The 18,394-nt window shown below is 38.5% G+C and overlaps 1 protein-coding gene across 1 annotated transcript in view; it reads left to right on the top strand.

Moving 5' to 3' along the window:
• PIWIL2 (piwi like RNA-mediated gene silencing 2) overlaps positions 1-18,394 on the top strand; it is an 88,335-nt gene that overhangs the window by 58,663 nt on the left and 11,278 nt on the right. The window lies entirely within an intron of this gene.

Genomic DNA, 18,394 nt, shown 5'->3' with positions numbered 1-18,394 from the left:
TACAGAGCAGCTTAAAGAGCTCAGTGCTTTGATTTGATTTGGTAAGTAATGATTATTTCCCTGGTTGTCAGTCTGATGCCTGTGTGCATAATCTTCAGGCCCTTATCAGGAAAGTCAGGGTACATTTTAGTAATTAAAGCAGCTTATTAATTTTCTCAGCTTTCTATGGCTGTCATTAGGCACTGGTTCTTTTCATTTAAGTTCAAGACCAGTGCCTCCCTGAAAATCACCCCTAGAACTCCAAAGAATGCTAACCATGGAGAATTGCTGTCATTAAGCTGATATTGGGTCTGGAACAGTGAGCAAGCAAGGTACTGGGTTTTGCCTTGGCCAGTACATCAAAGGAAGCACTGATAAGTGGCTTTCATTTCTTAGGGTTCAGTGTTAGCCCTTTGCATAGAGATTAAACAGCAAGAAATTTAATGATTTCGCATGATTAAAGTCAATCTCTAGAACTCCACCTTGTTTCATTTTAGAATAATGTTTCCTATAGTGTCCTTCCAATGGTTTGGTACTGTTTCAGTATTAGAGATTATGTAAACCAGAAGTTAAATTTTGTCCCTGTAGAGGTCCATGTGATATGCTACTTTGTTATGAAGTCCCACTCACACCTTCCTTCTTGTAGTCGCTATTGTTTGCCTGCAAAGTTGTGTATGTCTTTTCAGCCCTAGCTCAAAGATTAGTTCTGTGAAACCTTTCTCATTTCCCCTCCCCTGCTCCATCCCTTAGCTAGACTTATTTCTTTATGATCCTCTCCCAAGGCCCTCTGTTAACATTCTGTGTAGTGATTATCACATCCTGCCTTTTATTAGTTGTTTGTATCCTTATTTATCTCTCCCTCTGGGTTGTAAATTACTAGAGCACTGTTTGGTTATGGATGGTTCTGTAGTATATTACCCTAAAACTTAGTGACATGCAGTGAGCATTTATGATGTTCGCTGTCAGGAAGTTGGACAGGGCACAGTGGGCTCCAGTTCTGCTCCATTTGGGCCCCTTCATGTGGTCTTTTCACATGAGCTAGTTTGGGCTTCGTCACAGCATGGTGGCTGGGTTCAGAGCTTGAGCATTCCAAGAGATTGAGAGAGCCAGGTAGAAAATGTGTTTCCTTGTATACCTTAGTCTTGAAAGCCATGTAGCGTCACTTCCACTGCATTCTGTAAGCCAAGTAGTAGTATCATTGTGAATATGCCTGAGTTTTGGAGGAGCCAGTGTGGGGTAGAGGTGGACTTAAAGAAACAACTGGTATGCTCTATAAGGCCATTACATATATTCTGATATTTCTGTACTAATTACTCTTTCCCCCCTTCATCTATTATAAGGCACTGTTTGTACCTTACAATAAACTTGTGCAGAACTCTTTAGCATAGAAGTTAGCTGGTGGTTAGCTAGTCCTGTTCTTCCTCAGGCCAGTAGTTTTTCCATTTATATTACATCCTGAGGAGGCTTTAACCCAATTTCCCAATATATTTGCTTATCAATATTGGTATTATCATAAGACTTATATACATGGTATAGTTGAATCTTACCAACAAGGTTAGTTGAATCTTACCAACAAGGTCACCCTACATCATGATGCAGGGTGGTAGTAGACATAACCTGAAATATAAGAGTCAGCAGTGGCACATTACTAGAGACCCACGCAGGCATGAATAATTAGTTCAGTTCATCATTATATTGTAGGACCAAAATATCTCCCAGAGCCATGCCACGTTAGTTTGCAGGCTTCCATTCAACATTGTCAGGTTCTGAAAGCAGCAGTTCATTCGCCATTTCAGACATTGGTATACTTGAGCTAACAGACAATGTCACCTCTTGCTCTGAGTGTCTTTTAAGGCACCAGTGTAATGTTGTATTTTCCTCATTGCACAACCATTTATTCATTCCTTTATCCTCAACTACCATTCTTCCTTCTCTGTATTTATACCCAAACTTTTCCACCTTTAAATGGAACATTAGGTTTAGCCACTGTGCTGGTCTAGGATGCTGCCAGCAATACTAGTCTAGCAATTGCCTCCCCCTCAGTCCACTGCCATTCACATAGGGTAGGATTACATAGGTCAGAACGAGTGGGCTGTCTCACCTCCTAGGCAGTATAGATGCGTGTCCTGTGAACCTCAATTTTGCCCGAGGGGGTGAAGGCACAGTCCACCCCGTTAGGCCCTTAGGAACTCTAATTACAGTTTCTTGCTTAGGGACTGTTATGGGTTGAATTGTGCCCCCTTAAAAAGATATTGAAGTCCTAACCCCAGTACCAGTGAATGTAACCTTTTTTGGAAAGAGTGTCTTGCCCGATAATCAAGTTAAGATGAGGTCATTAGAGTGGGCCCTAATCCATTACGCCTGTGTTCTTAGGAAAAGAGGACATTTGGACCCAGAGACAGACACACATAGAGGAAAGGCAGTGTGAAGACACAGGGAGTGCACCATCTACAAGCCAAGGAACACATGAGGCCACCAGGAGTCACAGAATGATAGATTCTCTGTCACAGCCCTCAGAAGGAAACAACCTTGCCAACACTTTGATTTCAAACTTGACTCCAGCACGGTGGAACAGTACACTTCAGTTAGTGGTACTTTGTTATGGCAGCTCTAGCAAATGAATGCATGGTTCATCGCAGCTTCTAGCACCCAATGTTGCAGTCCTGGTCCGAGAACCACTGCATCAGGTAGTAAAAAAGAGGGTTAACGTCATGTGGAGGAAAACAAAAAGTATTGTCATAGCAGCATCCTTCCCCACCCCTTGTTCTTTAGATCCCCCAGAAAAGGAGAGGAGTTTATCTAGTGGGGACATTCCCTTGGCCCCTGTCATGTTGAATATGAGTACATACTCATAAAATCATGTAAGCTAGCCCTTCACACCTTTATTCCCTTCATTTTAAACAATAAATGTTTCAGTTGCTCATTCTGATTTTCTGTCAAACTGTTACTCTGGGGATGAAAGTGTGTTCCTTGGTCTGAGGAAATGTGACTTGGCAGTCCAGATTGGTATAGTGTCTTCTGTTTTAGTTCTTTTATAGTATTTTGAGAATTTGTATCTACCAGCAGATATGCAAAACCCAGTCCAGAATAGGTGTCCGTTTCTGTCAGGAACAATTTGTAATCTCCTGGAGCTGCAGAGTCAGTCCAATTTGCCAGTGTGCGGGGCCTTCCCCTCAGGGAATCTGACCCCAGAGCCATCTGCATTCTCTGTCCTCTTGGCAGACAGAACAGTTTATTGGAATTTTGCACTTCAGAGGGTATGAGAAAAATATGTCTAGATTTAGCCCATTTCTTCATTGCTTCAGCCCTCAGTGTCCACTCATTTCATGGACCCAGGTACCGCTCGAGCAGACACACCAAGATATCAGCTTGCTGGTAACTACTTTCTGATCCTGGAAGGAGGTAGTTACTCCCCATTCATCCTTCCCCCTACTTCCTGGTAACATCTAATCTGCTTTCTGTCTCTGTGGATTTGTGTATATTATATAGAGATAACAATAAAATACATGATCTTTTGTGTTTGCCTTCTTTTATTGATCGTGTTTATAAGGTTCATCTAAATTGTAGACTATATTATTACTTTGTTCTTTTTTATGGATGAATCATGTTCTATTGTATGTTTATCCATTCATCACTGATGGACGTTTGTACTGTTCCCACCTTTTGACTATTGTGAATAATATGAATAATACAGGCTGTGAACATGCCTGTATATGTATTAGTTTGAGTACCTATTTTCAGTTCTTTTGGGTATATACCTAGGAGTGACATTGCTGGGTCATATGATAATTCTTTAACTTTTTGAGGAACCCTCAAACTGTTTTCCACAGTGGATGCACCATTTCACGTTCCTATCAGCAATATAGGAGGGTTCCAGCTACTCCACATCCTTGCCGACACATCTTATTTTCCTTTTTTTAATTGTAACTCTGGTGAAGTGGTATCTCATTATGGCTTTAACTTGCATTTCCTTAATGACTAATGATGTTGTACATCTTTTCATGTGCTTATTGTCCATTTGTATAACTTCTTTGGAGAAGTCCTTTTGAGTCCTTTCCCTGTTTTTCAGTTGATCTATTTGTCTTTTTCTTTTTGAGATGTAAGAGTTTTTGTTTTTATTTTTACATATTCTGGATACAGAACTCTTGTCTGATGTACGGTTTGCAAATATTTTCTCCCATTCTGTAGAGTGTCTTCACTTTCTTGATAATGTTATTTGATGCACAAAAGTTTTAAATTTTGATGGGGTCCCGTTATCTATTTTTTCTTTTGTTCCTTGTGCTGTCAAATCTAAGACTCTGTTGCCAAATTTGAGGTCATGAAGATTTATGCCTCTGTTTTCTTCTAACAGTTTTAGAGCTTTAGCTGTTACCTTTAGGTCATTGATCCATTTTGAGTTACATTTTGTATGTGGAGTGAGGTAGAGGTCCAACTCTACTCTTTTGCATGTGGTTATCCACGTGTCCCAGCACCTTGTTGGGGAGACTATATTCTTTATAGAATGGTATTGGCACCCTTATTAAAGATCAATTAGCCCTGGATGTTTGGGTTTATTTCTGAACTCTCAGTTCTGTTCCATTGGTCTCTATGTCATCCTTATGTCAGTACAACACTGTTTTGATTATTGCTTCTTTTTAGTTAGTTTTGAAATTAGGAAGTCTGAGTCTTCCAGGGTTTTTATCAATATTGTTTTGGCTATTCAGAGCCCTTTGGAATTCCATATGAATTTGAGAATAGGCACTCGCATTTCTGTAAAAAGGGCCATTGGAATTGCGATAGGAATTGCATTGAATTTATAGATCACTTTGCAAGTGTTGTCATCTTAATAATATTCACTCTTGCAATATGTGGACACAGGATGTCTTTCCATTTATTTAGGTTGTATTTAATTTCTTTCAGCAATGTTTTGTAGTTTCCAGGTTCAAGTGTTTCACCTCCTCAGTTAAATTTATTCTGGGTATTTTATTCTTTTGAATGCTACTGAGTATGGAATAGTTCTGATTTCATTTTTGGATTGTTCATTGCTGGTGTATAGAAACATAATTGTTTTGTGTGTTAATCTTTAACCCTGAAACTTTTCTGAACTTAACTAGCTTTAGTAGATTTTTTCCCCCAATTCTTTGGGATTTTTCTATATAGAATCATGTTACCTGCAAATAGAAATAGTCATACTTCTTTTTTCCCAATTTTGATGCCTTTTATCTATTTATCCTGCTCAGTTGCTCTGACTGGAACTTCCAGTACAATATTTAATAACAGTGGTAAAAACAGGCATCCTTGTCTTTTTCCTGATCTGAGGGGGATAGTTTTAAGTCTTTCACCATTGAGTATGATGTTAGCTGTGGGTGTTTCATAGACTCACTTTATCATGTTAAGGAAGTTTCTTTCTGTTCCTAATTGGCTGAGTGTTTTTATAGTGAAAGTGTGTTGGATTTTTATCAAATGCTTTTTCTGCATATTAGTTTATAACAGTCTCATTCATATTAATACCAAATTGATTTCAGTAGTACACAAAAAATTTGTTCCTTTCTGGTACTATGGTGTCCCTCCTTCTCTGTGCTAATTTTATTTTATTTTATTTTAATTAATTCATTAATTTTTGGCTGCGTTGGGTCTTTGTTGCTGTGCATGGGCTTTTTCTAGTTGCAGTGAGTGGGGGCTACTCTTTGTTGCAGTGGTGGGCTTCTCATTGCGGTGACTTCTCTTGTTGCGGAGCACGGGCTCTAGGCACGTGGGCTTCAGCAGTTGTGGCGCATGGGCTTAGTTGCTCCGCGGCACGTGGTATCTTCCCGGACCAGGGCTCGAACCCGTGTCTCCTGCATTGGCAGGTGGATTCTTAACCACTGTGCCACCAGGGAAGTCCTGTGCTAATTTTATATTAGGGTTTCCAGAGAGACAGATCAATACGGGGTGCGTGTGTATGTGTATGTGTGTGTGTGTGTGTGTGTGTGTGTGTGTGTGTGTGTGTGTGTATTTTGAGGAATTGGCTCATGTGATTTATGGAGGCTGGCAAGTCCAAAATCTGCAGGGTAGGCCAACAGGTTGGAGACCCAGGGAAGGGCTGATGTTGTAGATCAAGTTTGAGTTTATCCTATTTGGTATGTTTTAGTCTTCTTGAATGTGTCAGTTAACTTTTGAATCATATTTGGGAATTTTTGGTCCACTATTTCTTCAAACACTCTTTTGCCCCTTTCTCTCTCTCCTCTGCTACTGAGACTCCAATTATTCGTATGTTGTTATGCTTGATGGTGTCTCACAGGTCTCAGAGGCTGCATTCATTTTTCTTCCTTTTTTTCTTTGTTTCTCACACTGGATAATCTTGATTGATTTATCTTTTAGTTCACTGATTATTCCTTCTGCCTGATCACATCTGCTCTTAAGCCCCTCTGGTGAATTTTTCATTTCACTTATACTTTCTGATTCCAAAATTTTTGTTTGGTTCTTTCTTACAGTTTCTATCTTTTTTTTTTTTTTTTTGCGGTACGCGGGCCTCTCACTGCTGTGGCCTCTCCCGTTGCAGACCACAGGCTCCGGAAACACAGGCTTGGCGGCCATGGCTCATGGGCCCAGCCGCTCCGCGGCATGTGGGATCCTCCCGGACCAGGGCATGAACCCGTGTCCCCTGCACCGCAGGCAGACTCTCAACCACTGCGCCACCAGGGAAGCCCACAGTTTCTATCTTTATTGGTAGTCTTTACTTTGTGAGATTTTCCTTAAGGTCTTTAGATATAGTTTTCTTTAGATCTTTGAACATTATTTAAAAATGGTTGGGGGCTTCTCTGGTGGCGCAGTGGTTAAGAAGCCACCTGCCAATGCAGGAGACACAGGTTCGAGCCCTGGTCTGGGAAGATCCCACATGCCGTGGAGCAGCTAAGCCTGTGCGCCACAACTACTGAGCCCGCGTACCACAACTACTGAAGCCTGTGCACCTAGAGCCCATGCTCCGCAAGAGAAGCCACCGCATTGAGAAGCCCGCGCACCACAATGAAGAGTAGCCCCCGCTCGCAGCAACTAGAGAAAAGCCTGCGCGCAGCAACTAAGACCCAGAGCAGCCAAAAATAATATAAATAAGTAAATAATTTAAAAAATAAATAAAATAAAATAAAAATGGTTGATTTCAAGTCCTTGTCTAATATAACCAACGTCCGGGCTTCTCCCCATACAGTTTCTATTAACTACCTTTTTTTTTCATGTGGATGGGCTGTAGTATACTATTTTTTGGCATGTTTCATAATTTTTTATTGAAAGCTAGACATATTTGTTTATTTTTATTTATTTTTTTGCGGTACATGGGCCTCTCACTGTTGTGGCCTCTCCCGTTTCGGAGCACAGGCTCCGGACGTGCAGGCTTAGTGGCCATGGCTCACGGGCCCAGCCGCTCTGCTGCATGTGGGATCTTCCCGGACCGGGGCACGAAACCGTGTCCCCTGCATTGGCAGGCGGACTCTCAACCACTGCGCCACCAGGGAAGCCCGACATATTTATTTTTAATTAAAAAAAATTTATTTAAAGCTACATTTCTTTCTTTTTTATTTATTTATTTATTTTTTGCGATACTCGGGCCTCTCACTGTTGTGGCCTCTCCCGTTGCGGAGCACAGGCTCCGGATGAGCAGGCTCAGCGGCCATGGCTCACAGGCCTAGTTGCTCCGTGGCATGTGGGATCTTCCCGGACCGGGGCACAGACCCGCATCCCCTGCATCGGCAGGCAGACTCTCAACCACTGCACCACTAGGGAAGCCGTCTTTCTTTTTTAAAATATTTATTTATTTATTTGGCTGCCTCGGGTCTCAGTTGTGGCATGCAGGATCTTCGTTGCAGCATGCAGGATCTTTCATTGCGACACGCAGCCTTCTCTCTATTTGTGGCTCATGGGCTCCAGAGCACGTGGGCTCAGTTGCCCTGTGGCATGTGGGATCTTAGTTCCTCGACCAGGAATCCAACCTGTGTCCCCTGCATTGGAAGGAGAATTCTTAACCACTGGACCACCAGGGAAGTCCCTAGACATTTTTGATATAATGTTGGCAACTCTGCAGATCAAATCTCCACCCCCAGGGATTGTTGTTGTTGCTCTTCGATGCTTTCCCTGGCCCGATTCTGTAATCTTCGTAATCTAAACTGTGTGTAGCCACTGAAATCTCCCCTTAGTTTAGCTTAGTGATCAGCTAATGACAGGACAAAGATTTCTTCAAATGCCTTGAATGTTTTGCACCCTCCAGTGATTGCTAGATTATTTTCTCAGTTACCATGGTAGTGAGGCTGCAGGTGTCACAGCTAGCGCAGAGAAAGGGGAATATGAATAGAGCAAGTTAAAACACCACAAAGGTCAAGATTCAGCCAATTTCATTGAATAAATGCTGTTCAGATTGTTTTAAGCCTCTGGTTAGTTTCCACAGTTCTAAAAAAAAGTTGATTTTGACCATTTGTGCAGTGTGCTTGTTGCTTTTATGGTTGAACAGATTTTTGGAGGTCCTTACTTTCTCATTCAAGAAATAGTTCTTGAAGAGTGCTTTTGACAATCTGCTTTTGTCAAGTGCAAGTGCTTTTCTAGGTGGACAGTGATTAGAGTTTAGAACCCACTAAGGGTAGATTGCACTAGAAAACCTCCGTCATTTTGTTTTAGGGCCCCAAAGGGCTACATTCTAGGAATAAGGGTGATTGAAAGCAAACTGCAGCTCATCTTTGAATTATTTTAAATTTTTGAATCAGATATGATGATCCAGCGTGCTAGTGTTTCTAAGTTTCTCATAGTGCTAATACTCTAGACACCTGGAAGAAACAAACTTGAATCTTCTCCGTATGAACAGTATCATTCCAGGTGCCATGTTATTTCTATTAACAATACTGTAAATACAGGCATACCTCAGAGATATTGGGGGTTCAGTTCCAGACTACCACAGTAAAGCTAGTACTGCACTGAAGTGAGTCACAAATTTTTTAGTTTCCCAGTGCATATAAATGTTAGGTTTATGCCATGCTATAGTCTGTTAAGTGTGCAATGAACAAATGTGCATGTCTTAATTAAAAAACAATGTGTTGGAAAAATGGCACTGATAGACTTGCTCAGCACAGGGTGACACAAACCTTTAATTTGTAAAAAAAAAAAAAAAAATGCAGTATCTGCAAAGTGCAATAAAGTGAAGCACAATAAAATGAGGTACGTCTGTGCTATGTTTGGCAATTTTTAAAAAGGAATATATTTATATTATACACACATGTAGGCACGTATGTGTATATATTTTTTGAATATATATTACATATATACACGTGTGTGTATATACACATACATATGTCATGTATTTATTATATATATACATATATGTATGTATATCTACTTGAATTTAATTGAGAAGTTAATGAAGCAAAGAAGAAAAAGGTGAAGATACAAAACGACAGAAACCCAGAGAGATGATGAGAGCTGCATTTGGGTTCTTTTTCTTTAGGGAAATATGCTAATTCTGGAAGAGGCAGCTGAAACATTGAAAAGCTGTGGAGCACTTTTGAAGTCTTAGGGATCAAAAGCTGGAGGCCAGGGCCCCCAAGCCAGTGGTAGTCGTGAGTCTTCTCCCCACTATTTGGGCTGTGAATCTGAAGAGCTGCAATCTAGGAGTAAAGAGCTATAGGTAGATCAACTCTGAATGATACTAGTCCTTGAATATGGATTCAGATGAACTCTGACTGCTAGTTTTACTGCCCACTTGCCAAAAGCAAATAAAAACCCTCTGAAGGAAGATAACATTATCCTGGGCATCAGATTTTTCTGCAATATCTAGCAATCAATAAATAATAACCAAGAATACAAGAGAGAAAATGAAGGGACTGAAAAACTAAAAAAACCAACAGATAATTGATCCAGATGCACAGAGGATTCAGATAGATGAGTAGTCAGACACATTTTAAAATAGCTACACTTAAGTTCAGAGAAATGGAAGACAACATTAAGAATTTTAGCAGGGCTTCCCTGGTGGTGCAGCAGTTGAGAGTCCACCTGCCGATGCAGGGGACACAGGTTCGTGCCCTGGTCCGGGAGGATCCCACGTGCCGCAGAGCGGCTGGGCCCGTGAGCCATGGCTGCTGAGCCTGTGCGTCCGGGGCCTGTGCTCCGCGGCGGGAGAGGCCACAACAGTGAGAGGCCCGTGTACAGAAAAAAAAAAAAAAGAATTTTAGCAAACAGAAACTGGGGAAAAATGGAAATTTCTAGAACTAAAAATTATAATAACCAGAATTAAACACTTAGTGAATGGGTGTGTTAGGTTGCTAGGGCTGCCAGAACAACGGCTTAAACAATAAAAATTTATTTCCTCACAGATCTGTGGGATGGGAAGTCCAAGATCAAGATGCTGTGCTGGCAGGGTTGGATTCTCCTGAGGCCTCTCTCCTTGTCTTATAGATGGCTGTCTTCTCTCTGTGTCGCATGGTCTCTACTGTATGTGTGTCTGTCTCCCAGTCTCCTCTTCTTAGAAAGACACCAGTCATATTTGATTAGGGCCCACCCCAGTGACCTTTTTTAAACTGAATAACCTCTCTAAATATCTGTTTCCAAATACAGTCACATTTTGGGTGTGGCAGGTTAGGACTTCAACACAAATTTTGGAGAAACACAGCTCTGTGCATAACAGTGGGCAACAGTAGTTTAGACTTAATTGAGGAAATTAAGAGACAATTGAAAGATAGGTAAGAAGAAAACAATCAAACTGCACTGAGATACGGAGGGTTAGAAAATATAACAAGGCAACAGACGTGGGAGTTATGGAGTTAAAATATATTATACACGTAAGTGGTCCACAAGGAGGTTAGAGAGAGCAGAGGGCAGAAAAACAATGGTAAAGAATATTCCAAAAGTGTTAGAAGACATTAAGTCACAGATACGAGAAACCCAACAAATCCCAAGCAAGATATAAAAAGAAAAGTACACTTAGGCACATTAGAGTAAAACTGTTGAAAGTAAAGACAAATATATATATACATATTAAGGCAAGTCAAAGGAAAATAAAAGAGGTTACCTTCAAGGAGCAACAAATTGACTAATAGTGAACTAGTCAAAAGAAACAGTTTAAGCCACAAGATAATAAAATAATAGCTACAAAATGCTGAAAGAAAATAACTACCAATATAAAATCCAATATCCACTAAAAGTAACTTCTAATAAGGTGAAAAAAGACACTTTGTGGCAAATAAAAAATTGAGAATGCTTGTCACCGGCAGATTTGCACTGAAGGAAAATACAAAAGAGCATTTTTCACCTACAAGGAAAATTATCCCAGAAAACACTTAGAAATGGTTAAAGGAATAAATACAGGAATAAAAGTGCCAAGTATGGGGATAAATTTAAATGAATACCTACCATCTAAAATAATAATGTTTTTGAGTGGATATATATTCATTTGTGTGTATAAATTTCAAATTGATGACAGTAATAGCATGTATATCTGGAAGAAGTAAATGAAGTTCCAGTGCCTTTAGTTTCTTGAATTGTTGAGGAAAAGGTGAAAGTACTAATTTATATTACAGTTTGATACACTAAGAGCTATGTTGTAATTTCTAGGGTAGCCACTAAAAGAATGAAAAAAGAGTTATGTAACAATCAAAATGAGAGAAGAGAAAATAACAAAAATTTTTTTAAGGAAGAAAGGAGAAGAATATAGAACAAATAGCAAGCAGTACTTGGACCTTGAAAATGTTATGCTAAGTGAAAGAAGCCAGTCATAAAAGACGACGTTTTATATGATTCCATTCATAAGAAATGTTCAGAACAGGGAAGTTTACAGAATCAGAAAGTAGGTCAGTGGTTGCTTAGGGCTAAGTTGGGGAGAGAATAGGAGGTGGGTAGAATGGTGGTAGTTTAAGAGTGTGGGGCTTCTTGTTGAGGTGATGAAAATGTTATAAAATCAGTTGTGGTGATGGTTTTACATATCTGTGGATATACTAAAAAACATTGAATTTTACACTTTAAATTGATGAATTATATGGTATGTGGATTATGTCTGAATAAATAATTTTTTTAAAAAAATTTAAAGAATCATATAGAAATTCTGGATTTCTAAAATGTAATAAATGAAAATTTCAGTAGAGGGGCCTAACATCAGATTGGATTAAGCAGAAGAAATAACTACCAAATTTGAAGATAGGTCAGTTGAGATTATTGAGTGTGAAGAAAAGAAAGAAAAAAATAAGGAAAATTAACAGAGGCTCAGAGATCTGTGGGACACCGTCAGCCATAGCAATATAAACATAATGTGATTCCCAGAAGGGGAGTAGTGAGAGAGAATTGGGAACAAAGGACATTGGAAGGAATAATAGCCAAAAATTTCCAAAATTAATAAAGAAGGTAATCAGTTCATCCAAGAAGCCTAACGAACACTAAGTAGGAAAAACTCAAAGATACCCATACCTAGACACAACCAAGTAAGACTGCTAAAAGACAAAGAGAGCATCTTGAAAGCACCAAGAGAATTGCTCATTATGTTCAAGGCATCTTCAATAAGATTAAGAGCTGACTTCTCATCAGAAATCATGGAGGCCAGAAGGCAATGGGATGACATATTCCAAATGCTGGAAGAAAAAGAAGGTTGAATAAGAATTGTATATCCAGAAAAGCTGCTGCTGAGAAATAAAGGAGAAACCTTGACAATAATATTATGCTCAGTGAAAGAAGCTAGACATAAAACGCCACATATTTATATTATTCCATTTCTATGAAATATCCAGAATAGGAAAATTTGTAGAGACAGAAAAGAGATTACTGGTTTCCAGGCATTGAGGATGCTGGCAGGAATAGGATGCTGGCAGTAACTGCTAAGGGGTATAGGGTTCTTTTGGGGGTGTTGAAAATATTATGGAATTAGGTAGTGTTGATAGGTATATAACTTTGTGAGTATACTAAAACCACTGAATTATACTCTTTGAAATGGTGAATTTTATGTGATTTACATATCATTTTTTTTTTATTGGAGAAAGTAAGACTCTCAGATAAACAAAAACTAGGGGGATTTGTCACTAGCAGACCTGTCCTACGAGAAATACTTAAGGGAGTCCTTCAGGTAGAAATGAAATGACACTAGACAGTAATTTGTATCCACATGCAGAAGTAAGTACCACCAGGAAAGGTAACTATATAGGTAAACATAAGGAGAGCAAAAATTTATTTTTGTTTGTAATTTTTCTTGTAGTCTGTGTCTTAAGAGACAAGTGCATAAAGTGGTAAATATAAATCTAAGTGGATATGCATACAGTGTATAAAGATATAATTTGTATGACAATAAAGGCACAAAGTAGAGGGGAGGGAATGGAGCCATAACAGGAGCAAAGTTTTTGAATAATACCAAAATTAATTTTGTATTGGGACTTCCGTGGTGGTCCAGTGGTAAAGAATCTGCCTTACAATGCAGGGGACGCAGTTTCTATCCCTGGTCAGGGAACTAAGATCCTACATGCCACAGGGCAGCTAAGCCCACGTGCCACAACTACTGAGCTCGCGCGCACCTCAACTAGAGCCCATATGCTGCAAATTACAGACCCCATGTGCTCTGGAACCCGCGTGCCACAACTGCAGAGCCCACATGCCCTGGAGCCTGTGTGCCACAACTAGAGAAGAGAAAACCTGCACACCACAAGTAGAAGTCCGTGTACCACAACGAAGAGCCCGCGCACCGGTGCAACGACAGATCCCACGTCTAAGACCCAACACAGCCAAAAGTAAATAAAATAAATAAATAAATAAATCATCTTAAAAAAAAATAAATTTATTTATTTACTTATTTTTAGCTGCATTGGGTCTTCACTGCTGCACGTGGGGGGCTTTCTCTAGTTGCGGCGAGCGGGGTCTGCTCTGCATTGTGGTGCATGGGCTTCTCCCTGTGGTGGCTTCTCTTGTTGCAGAGCACAGGCTCTAGGTGTGCGGGCTTCAGTAGCTGTGGCACACAGGCTCAATAGTTGTGGCTCATGGACTCTAGAGCACAGGCTCAGTAGTTGTGGCTCACAGGCTTAGTTGCTATGAGGCGTTTGGGATCTTCCTGGACCATTGCTCAAACCCGTGTCCCCTGCATTGGCAGGCGGATTCTTAACCACTGCGCCACCAGTGGTTTAAATCTTTAAAAGAATCTTTAAATCTTTAAAAAAAATTTTTGTGTTAACTGACCAAATGAAATTGTTATAAGTTAATATGTTAACTGTAATCACCAGGTGAAACACTAAGAAAATAACTCTGAAAAATAAAAGAAAATGAATGACAAGGGAATTAATGTGGTAACTAGAAAGTGTCTATTTAATACAAATTCAGGCAGTTGAGGAAGAATAGAGGGACCAAAAAGATATAAGGCATGCGGAAAAAAATAGTAAAATGGCAGATGTAAATCTTAACCGTATCAGTAATTACATTAAATATAAATGGACTAAACACCAAAGGTAGAGATTAGCAACTTGGATTAAGTGAAAATATGAAGATGTGCTTTCTCCAAGAGACATATTTTAGTTTCAAAGACATAGGAGGTTGAAAGTAAAAGAATGGAACAAGATAAACCAAAAGAGAGCTGGAGTAGCTATACTAATAACAGGCAAAACAGACTTTAAGATAACAATTCTTACTAAAGACAAGAAAGGACATTTCGTAATGGCAAAAGGGTCAATCCATGAGGAAGTCATAAAATATAAACATATATGAAACTAACAACATACATCCAAAAATATATGGAACAAAAACTAACGTAAGTGAAAGGAGAAATAGACAATTCTACAGTAATAGATGGAGATTTCAAAACTTCATTTTTGATAATGGATAGAACAGTTAGAAATAAGATCAACAAGGAAATAAAATACTTGAACAACTCTGCGATCCAACTCAAACTAACAGACATCTACAGAACACACACCAACAGAACACACATTCTTCTCAAATGTGCGTGACACATTCTCCATGATAGAACATATGTCAGGTTATAAAACAAGACTCAGTACATCTTAAAGGATTAAAATCATGCAAAATATGTTCTGAAACCACAATAGAATGAAATTAGAATATAATATGTGGGACATTTGGGAAAGTCACAACTATATGGAAATTAAACAATATTCCCAAGTAACCAGGAGGTCAAAGAAGAAATCAAAAGGAGATTAGAAAACGCTTTGAGATAAATGAAAATAAAGACAAAACATACCAAAACTTGTGGATGTATGTAAAAAAGTGCTTCGAAGGAAAATTTATAACTGTAAACACCTATAATAAAGAAGAAGAAAAATCTCCAAATAGCCCAAGTTCCACCTTAAGAAATTAGAAAAAGAAGAGCAAACTAAACTCAAAGCAAGAAAGAAGGAATTGATAGAGATTATAGCATAGAGAAATGAAATGCAAAATTGAAAAACAACAGAGAAAATCAATAAACCACAAATCGATTATTTGAAAAGATCAACAGAATTGATAAGCCTTTAGCTAGACCACCCATGAAAAAGAGAAGATCAGATACTAAAATCTGGAATGAAAAAGACTACACTACTGACCTTACAGAAATAAAAAAAGGATTTTAAGAAAATACTATGTATGAATGGCTGTATGCCAAGAAATTAGGTAACCTAAGTGAAATGGACAAACTCCAAGAAGGGCACAAACTATCAAAACTTTTTAGTTATACCAAACATTTTAAGAATTAATACTCTTTCACAAACTCTTCCAAAAAATAGGAAAGGAGGGAACACTTCCCAGTTCGTACCATAAGGCCAATATTACCTTGATACTAAAGCTAAACAAAAATACCACAAGAAAACTGCGGAAGACATCCAGACTGGAAAGGAAGAAGTTAAACTATGTCTGTTTCTATTTGACATTATCTTACATATAGAAAACCCTAAAGAATAAACACACTCTATTGTAGCTAGTAAAAGAGTTCAGCAAGGTTGAGGATACAAGACTGCTGTACAATAGTCAACTATTTCTTTACACTAGCAATGATCAATCCAGAAATGAAATTAAAATAATTCCATTTATAACAGCATAAAAGAGAACTATGTAGGAAAATGTTTAGCAAAAGAAGTGCAAAAAATATACTGAACACTGCAGAACATTGTTGAAAGAATTGAAGAAGACCTAAGCAAAAGGAAAGACAACCCATATTCAAGACTTAATATTGTTAAAATGGTAGTACTCCTTACATTAATCTACAGATTCAAGGAAATACATATCAAAAGTCTAACATTTTTTTTTGCAGGAATAGACAAATTGATTTTCAAATTCATATGGAAATGTGAAAAATTCCAGAATAGGCAAAACAATTTTGAAAAAGAAGAAAATTGAAGGACTCATACTTTCTGAATTCAAAACTTACTACAAAGCTAGAATAAACAAGACAGTCTGGTACTGAAATGGAAAGAGACATAGAGATCAGTTGAGAGTCCAGAAGTAAACCTGTGTGCTTATGGTAAACTGATTTCTGCAAGGGTGACATTCAATGGCGAGAAAGCATAGTCTTTTCAGGAAATGGTGCAGGGAGTACTGGATATCCACATGCAAAAGAATGAAGTTGGATCCTTGCCTCACACAATATATAAAAAATAACTTCAAATGGATCAAAGACCTAAATATAGGAACTAAAACTGTAAAACTCTAGATGATGGCATAGGTTTATATCTTTGTGACCATTTAACAGACAACAGTTTATTAGATATGATACTGAAAGCAAAAAGCAAGTCAAGAAAAACATAAATCAGACTTCATCAAATTCAAAATATTTTGTGCTTCAAAGTACAAGAAAGTGAAAAGACAACCCATGGAATGGGACAGAATCATTCATCTGGTATATCTAGTACAGGTATAGTTTCCAGAATATACAGCTGAAAAACAAAGAGACAAATAACCCAGCATAAAAATATGCAAACATTTGAATAGACATTTCTCCAAAGAGCATATACAAATAGACGAGAAGCACATGAAGAGAGCTTAATATCATTAGTCATTAGGGAAGTGGAAATCAAAATCACAATGAGGTACCACTTCACATGAAAACCAGATAAAGGCATTACAATAAAGGAAGCTACAGATCAATATTTCTCATGATTATAGATGCAAAAATCTTCAACAGAATATTAGTAAAGCAAATCTAACAATGCATAAAAAGAATTATACACCATAACTGTTCTGAGTTGAATACTGCCTCTCCAAATTCATGTCCACCTCGATCCTGTGAATGTGATGTCATCTGGAAATAGGGTCTTTGCAGATTCAGTCAGGTTAAGATGAGGTTAGGCTGGATTAGGGTGGGCCCTAAGCCAATGATGTATTCTTAAGAAGAGGGAAGTTTGGTCAGAGTCTTAGAAGGTCATGTGAAGGAGCAGAGACACAGACACACAGGAGAAGGCACTGGAAAGGTGGAAGCAGAGATCGGAGTGATGTATCTACAAGCCAAGAAACACTAAGGATTGCCAGAAACCACCAGAAGCTAGAATAGGCAAGGAAGTATTCTTTCCTAGGGCCTTTGGAGGAAGCGTGCGAACCTGCTGATACCACAGTTCTGGACTTCTGCCCTCCAGAACTGTGAGAGAATACATTTCTGCTGTTCTAAGCAACCCAGTTTGTGGTGGTTACAACAACCCTTAAAAAGGATACAACAACCAAGTGGTTTGTATTCCAGTTATGCAGGGCTGGTTCAGCATTTGAAAATCAATCAGTGTGGTCTGTCACATCAACAGGCTAAAGAAGAAAAATCCTATCATGTCAACAGATGCAGAAAAAGTATTTGACAAAAGTCAACTCCCATTCGTGATTAAAAAAACAAAAAAGAAAAACAAGCAAACAAAAAACAACAACAAACCTCCCAGCAGACTAGAAGTATAGGGGGAACTTCATGAACTTAATACAGAACATCTACAAAAATCCTGCAGCTAACCTTGTACTTAATTGTGAGAAACTAGATACTTTTCCCCTAGGATCAAGAACAAGACAGTTATTTCTTCTCTCACCACTCCTATTCAGCATCATACTGGAAGTCCTAGCTAATGCAAAAAGACAAAAGGAAGTAAAAGTTATACAGTCAAAAAGGAGGAAAAAAAACTTTGCAGGTAGCATGGTGTCTATGTATACAGCTCAAGAAATCAACAACAACAAAACTGCTGGAATTACAAGGTTGCAGAATACAACATAAATATACAAAATTAAATTGCTGAAAAAAACCACAAAATCAATTCCTTTTCTATATATCAGCAATGAACAATTGGCATTTGAAATTAAAAACAATACCATTTGTATTCGCACCAAAAAATGAAACATTAGATGTAAGTCTAACAAAGCTTATATAAGATTTACATGAAGAAAACTCTAAAACTCTCATGAAAAATATCAAATATCTAAATAGAGAGATATCCCATGTTCATTGATAGGAGGACTCAATATTGTTAAGATGTCAGTTCTTCCCAATTTATCGATTCACTGTAGC

Source organism: Tursiops truncatus, chromosome 6, assembly GCF_011762595.2.
Source record: "Tursiops truncatus isolate mTurTru1 chromosome 6, mTurTru1.mat.Y, whole genome shotgun sequence".
Classification (NCBI taxonomy): Eukaryota; Metazoa; Chordata; class Mammalia; order Artiodactyla; family Delphinidae; genus Tursiops; species Tursiops truncatus.
This window is presented reverse-complemented; position numbering and strand designations above follow the sequence as displayed.